This window comes from Rousettus aegyptiacus, unplaced genomic scaffold, assembly GCF_014176215.1.
Source record: "Rousettus aegyptiacus isolate mRouAeg1 unplaced genomic scaffold, mRouAeg1.p scaffold_m13_p_1, whole genome shotgun sequence".
Taxonomy (NCBI): domain Eukaryota; kingdom Metazoa; phylum Chordata; class Mammalia; order Chiroptera; family Pteropodidae; genus Rousettus; species Rousettus aegyptiacus.
Window position 1 is genome coordinate 32,980,970 of NW_023416284.1, and position 6,030 is coordinate 32,986,999.

A 6,030-nucleotide genomic window follows, 5' to 3' on the forward strand; every position below is an offset into this window, starting at 1 on the left:
TTCCTCCATGGGTACCGAAGGATGACTGTTAAAGTTTTAGAGGAGTCAAAAGTTATACGGGGATTTTCAACTCATGAGCGTTGGTGCTTCTAACCCCCACATTGTTTAAGGGACGACTGTAATTACAGATGTGATAAGGGCTGGGAAGGAAGGCGCTGTGGAAGAAAATAACAGAGGGTTTCTACTTAGGGTAGAGATCTTTTCCCCGAGAAAATGACTTTGAAATGAGACCTGAAGATGAGAAGGAGTCATTGTGGAAGAGTCACACAAAGAATATCAACGCAAAAGCCCAGAGGTGAGAGAGTTCGATAGGTTCTAGGAAATATCAGATGGCCGGAGGGGCAGTAAAACAGTACAGGAAGGGACAGAGGTGCCAGCAGACATGGGAGAGCAAACCAGATCACGCAGGCTGTTGCAGTCACTGGCAAGAGAAGTGGATCTTATTCTAAGGTCACTGACTTCATTTGTCTTTGCAACTTTCTAAATAAAGAGTGCAGAGTACTGTTAAGACCAGAGGCTTATGCTGTATGACCTCCAGCAAGTATCTCTCCCTTTCTGAGCTCCACATCTACAAAGTAGGGATAACGGTTTCTGAACTAATTACCTTGTACTATTGTCTTCAGGTTCAAGTGAGACTAGCCAGAGATCTTTAAAGGTATCCTTGCCAGAGCTTGAAGGACATTTTAACCAGATTATTAAAGATGTGGGCGAAGCAAAGGGAAAGCTAGAAATGGTTTGCATTTAAAGAGGTTAACTATAGTTAAAATCAGCAAGGGCAGTTCTGCTATGGTGCAAGTTAAAAGGCATTTCCTAGCAATGCCTGAGGGTTTCCAGCCAGGATGTTGGCTAAATTCCTGGCATTTCAGAAGGCAGGTTGAGAAGTAACCTACTGATAGAAAAGTACCTGGAGCTTGGAATCCTGTCCCATTAAGGTCACAAAGTTAGGGCTCACTTTGCCTACTCCAACCCCTGCCTTGACCACTAACTCTTACCCCACCTTCTCCCTCTGCTAAGTCTTGCTACGCCTCAACTCTGTGCTCAGGGAAAGTGAAATATAAACCTAAGGAAACTGTAGCCACCGAAGCCTTGAGGTCAGGACTGCCCCCAAGAAGAATTACAGGAGTAAGACTTCTCGATCAGGCTGGCCAGTCCCATGTACCTTGGCAACTTGAGAGAACCAGACTATAGTTCCAGGTTAGCACTAGCTGGACAGAAGTGGCTACAGGTAGCTGCAGCTCCTCCTCCATCTTCAGACAATTGCCCAGGGCCGCTCAAGGGAAACTGAAGCAGTTCAAGAAAAAGGAATAGACTTTCACACACTAATATGGCCAGGCCTGGCCCAAGCATGGAGTCTGGGAGCTCAGAACAGAGACGATAATGACGACTGCTTTTGCATGAGTCCAGATCAGGAGCCAGGGGCTTTCATACATCCTCTACAATCCTCCTAAAACCCCTTTGAAATACATAGTGCTTTATAGGTGCGGAATTTGAGATGCAGAGGAGTCACATGACTCTGCAGAGTAGCTGGGATCATAGCCCAGTCTGTCGGACTCCAACGTTTATGTGCTCTTTCTACCAAGTCTTACTACCTCTCCCAGGGACATAGAGGGGGTACCTTTAAGGTACCTTTGCAACAGGAGGCTTTGTCCCTCATAGGTGAAAATTTAAGAATATTTTATCATATTATTGGTAGGATTTAATGACTTATAACACAGGCTAGCACACAGTGAAGGTCGAGGAAATGCTTGGTCCTAGCAACCGTGTCCTTGTTGTGATCAGCATCATCATCATCATCATCATCATCGTCTTCTTCTTCTAACCAAAGTCCTTTCCTATGCAGCTTGTACCTCTGCCCTCAAGAAACTCAAGGTTATTCCTCTCCCATTTGAATGAAATCCTTTCGTTAAGACAGTGATTCTCCAAGTGAGATCTCCAGACAAGCAGCATTAGTATCGCCTGGTAACAATAAAAATACAAGTTTTCAGGCCCCATCTTGGGACCTACTCAGTGTTTTTGGTGCATGCTAAAGTTTGAGGATCACTGAGTAAACCTATCTGCTATCTACTATGACAGATAACTTCTTCTACCCAGTGGCTTAATACCTAGTTTATTTCTCATTCACAAAAAGCTCTAATGGGTGTTCCTGATGGGTAAGAAGTTTCCGCCCAATGGAAATTTGTAGACCAAGCTCCTTCCATCTTGTGGCTCCGCCATCCCCTAGAGCCCTGGACTCTTCTGCATCTAGTCAGCAGACAAAGAAGAAAAAGAGGTCGCACGTTGGAGGTTTCTATGGGCTGTAGAACCACAACAGAGGCTGGGACTGTGGTCAAGCTATGTGCTCTGGAAGAAGAGCAAGTGACACAAAAGAAACCCAGAAGCCTCTTTGGAAAGAAAGACAAGGTGATGGAGCGGGAGTCTGAAAAGGCCTCACTGTGGTGAAAAATCCTTCAGTGTCTCTCCAGGGCCTCAGAACACAGGTTAGGATGCTTGGATTGCCATTCAAGCCTTCCAGGATCTAAGCACACCACCAATCTCTACAACCTTGTCCTCCCAGCTGCCACTCCCACTCGGACCACTGTGTGCCCCGTTGACTTGTGGACCTCAGAGCTCTTCCACTTCTCTCTTGACCAGGGCCCGGTTTTACTTCTTCTCCTGTGTAGTGGCCTAGATGAGCTGGTCTCATCTATCAGCCAACAAATATTTATTGGGGACTACTGTGTACCCAACATGCTTCTAGATACTGAGGATAAAGCATTTAATAAAACAGAGAAAATTCCCTGGCTTCAAGAAGGAAATAGACAATAAAAATGACCACATAAATAAACAATATAGTCTTTTAACAAGTGATAATTCCTTTTCCCTTTTTGCTAGGACTAGTGAGTAAAAGTGGCAACATAAAATTTGTGCTTAATTCAATGTGCAGTTTTTGAGACACTTTCCTCTGATGTTCTAAAGATTCAAGGAAACACCACACACCTTCCCCTACTATTGCACTGAAACCCATTAACCGATATTTATAGCACATTATATTGTCCTTCCAACTAAATAGGGAGCTGCTTGTCAGCAGGGACAGAGTTTAATTCTCATGAAGGTACTAAAGACTACCTGCTGAATGAATCAGGAAAAGATTGTGCCAGTTCTGGGCTGTCTATTTACTGACCCTTAGTGAAATTTTCTCGACATTTTTTAAGCCTTCAATTATTTTCTGCCCTACAAAGTTTCTGTTGCTCTCGTAGTGGGCCCGTCCTGATTTCTAAAGGGGTCTACTAGGGATAAAGTCCCTTTGAGCTGAGATCCCCAATGGCATTATAATGTCCTAGAAATAAGTATGGCTATTTTCCAACCCAACTCCGTGAAAATGATTACTGCAAGAGTCATTATCTAGTGAGTACCTTCTATTGCCAAGCATTGTGCTAGCCCTTGACATAAAACATCTTTTTGATAAGTAAAAAATTCTCCTTTTTAATCCTCACAGCGCCAATAACTGTGAGAAATACATGGAAATTACTAGCTGCTATCAATATTACTGTGTCTAAAACTACCGTTTTCCCCTGCATTAGAACAATCTGAACATTGTTAGGCAAAGACATCTAAGCAATTTTAAAATTATTTGAGTCATGACAGAGAGACTCACAACTGAAATATTTACCTTTCATTTTCAGGTGAGGATGTTCCCAGAGATGGAAGATGTGACAAGTTCCCGCATCGTGTGAGCATCAGAGAAAAGTTCCCCTGACAAGTCATGTGCAAAGATGGGAACCGCTGATTAAGGAGAGGATTAATTTTATCTTCCCAGTAGTTCTGCCAGGGAGATACTCTTAAATTTGTAGAATGGTGCAGCTGAAAGTGTCCTTTGAGTTCTCCTGCTTAGCTCCTTTGACTTATGAATGGGGAAATAGAGGCCCAGAGATCAGAAGTGCATCCTGATTGTTTAGACCACTGCCTTACACTCCCCACTCCCATTTATCTCCAACACTAGAGTTTCTTAAATGAATAAAACTGAAGAGGGTGTTTGTATCTTGATTTATCCATTCATTTATTCAACAAATATTTATTGAGTATACACTATTTTCCAGGCACTGTTCTTGGCATTGAGGAGGATACAGCAGTAGTAAACGTAGCAGAGAAAAATCTCTGCTCTCTTGGAGCTTATAGTCTAGAGAGAAGTGGGCCCCCAAAATATATACATACACACATGACTTGCATAGACTTAAATGGTCATGAATTTTAAAAGAATAAAGCAGGAAGGGCGTAATGAGGGCCAGTAGGGGAGGGGAGGGGAAATTAAGTATGATAGTCAGAGAAGGCCTCACTTAGAGTGATAGAAGCAAGGAAGGGAGCCATGTAGATACCTGGAGGACAAATTCCAGATGGAAAGACTAGCATCTGTAAAGGCCTGGTGTGTCCAAAGAACACTGAGGAGGCCAATATGGTTAGAGCCTAGTGGTGTGAAGTGTAAGATTTTGGATTGAGTTCAGAGACATAATGAGGGGCTGGAGAAGGGTGCACCATATGCTGAAGGTTCTGTACCATCAGTGGTTAGTTCCCTCTCATTTTCATTCTTCTTGATGCTGCTCCTTTGCCCTCTGGCTTCTGGCTAGGTTTGGGCAATGGGAGGCACTGGCAGGAGATTAGAGAGAGGGAGGGAATAAAAATCAGGTATACATCTCACTCTCTCTATTTTAAGTGGTATATCTAGCCAGGGCAACGGATCCCCATGGCTTCCGCTCCTACCAGACAGGCCTACAATGATCTAGACTCAGGTGAGGCAGCTCCAGCCCTTGGGCTCTAGTAACAGGGCCTCCTCCCATTACTCCACACCCCTAGGGGAAGTGGCAGTCCCCCTCATTCGCTAAGCTCAGAGTTGCCTCACCTTCCCTTGGTTGCTCTTTCAGCTCTTCTGATGCCTTTATAACTAACTGCCTGGGTTAAATAATCTCCACTAAATTACCTGGTGTAGGTTGATTTCCTAGCTGGACCCTGATGGATATGGGCTCCATAGACTCCTGTAAGACTTGAGCTTTTATTCTAAGTGGAATGGGCAGTCATTGAGGAGTTCAAGCAGAGGTTCATAAAGGGCCTTGAAAGCCTGGATGAGGCATATGTGTTTCCATAGTTTTTCTTGAAATGAAGACATCTGTCCAAAGTCACACAAAATTTGTGAAGGAACAGACCCCTCATGTCCACTGTTCTGCTCTCCATTCAGTATTCAATAAATGGCACTGAGGATCCATTAAAAGCAAAGATGAGGAAAGGTATTTGCATATTGTTCAGCAGTTTTGCCCAATACTCCAATTCTTTGAAGACCTTTGGTGATCAGGAGAGGAGATGACACTCTGCTGAGGAAGCCACTTCCCTGTTTATTCCCCTGGAGTGCCAGCAGAGAAGGAGAAGGAAAGGTGACCCCCGGGGAGCCCTTGCCGTACCTAGACACCCTGCCAGGCAATTTCACATCCAATGGCTCATTTAATCCTGCAAGGACACTATTCAGTGGATATTATTATCTTTATTTTGCAAACAGAGCTTCTGAGTTTCAGGGAAGTTAGGTGACTTGTCCTATTCCATCTACAAATGGATCAAGGATCAGCGTAACCCCTCAAGGTGGCCACCAAGGCCGTGGAATGGAGGAGTCTTTGGGCAAGGTCATTGGACAAGAGGTCAGGTATTGAGATTAAAAGTCACTTTGCCTCTCCAAGCCTCAATTTCCTCACATACAAAGAAGGAATAATATCAATGATATCCCTGTCAAAGGATGGTTTGAGGGTTAGAATAAGCTACTGCATGATAAAGACTTTGTATATTTTAAAGCTCTTAACCTGGGGTCCATGCTTGAGCTCTGAAGTCCATGAATCTCTTGAAAATGATGCTAAAATTTGTATGTATAGGCATAGGTCTGCTGATCTCCCCCACTCCCCACACGCAGAAATCTGACTTTCCTCATCGCTCTTTTAAGCATCTTGCTGTGTGGGTGATGATTCTATTATTTGAGGAAAAGCTTTTTCATACAACATTGGTCCCAAGTGCAAACCA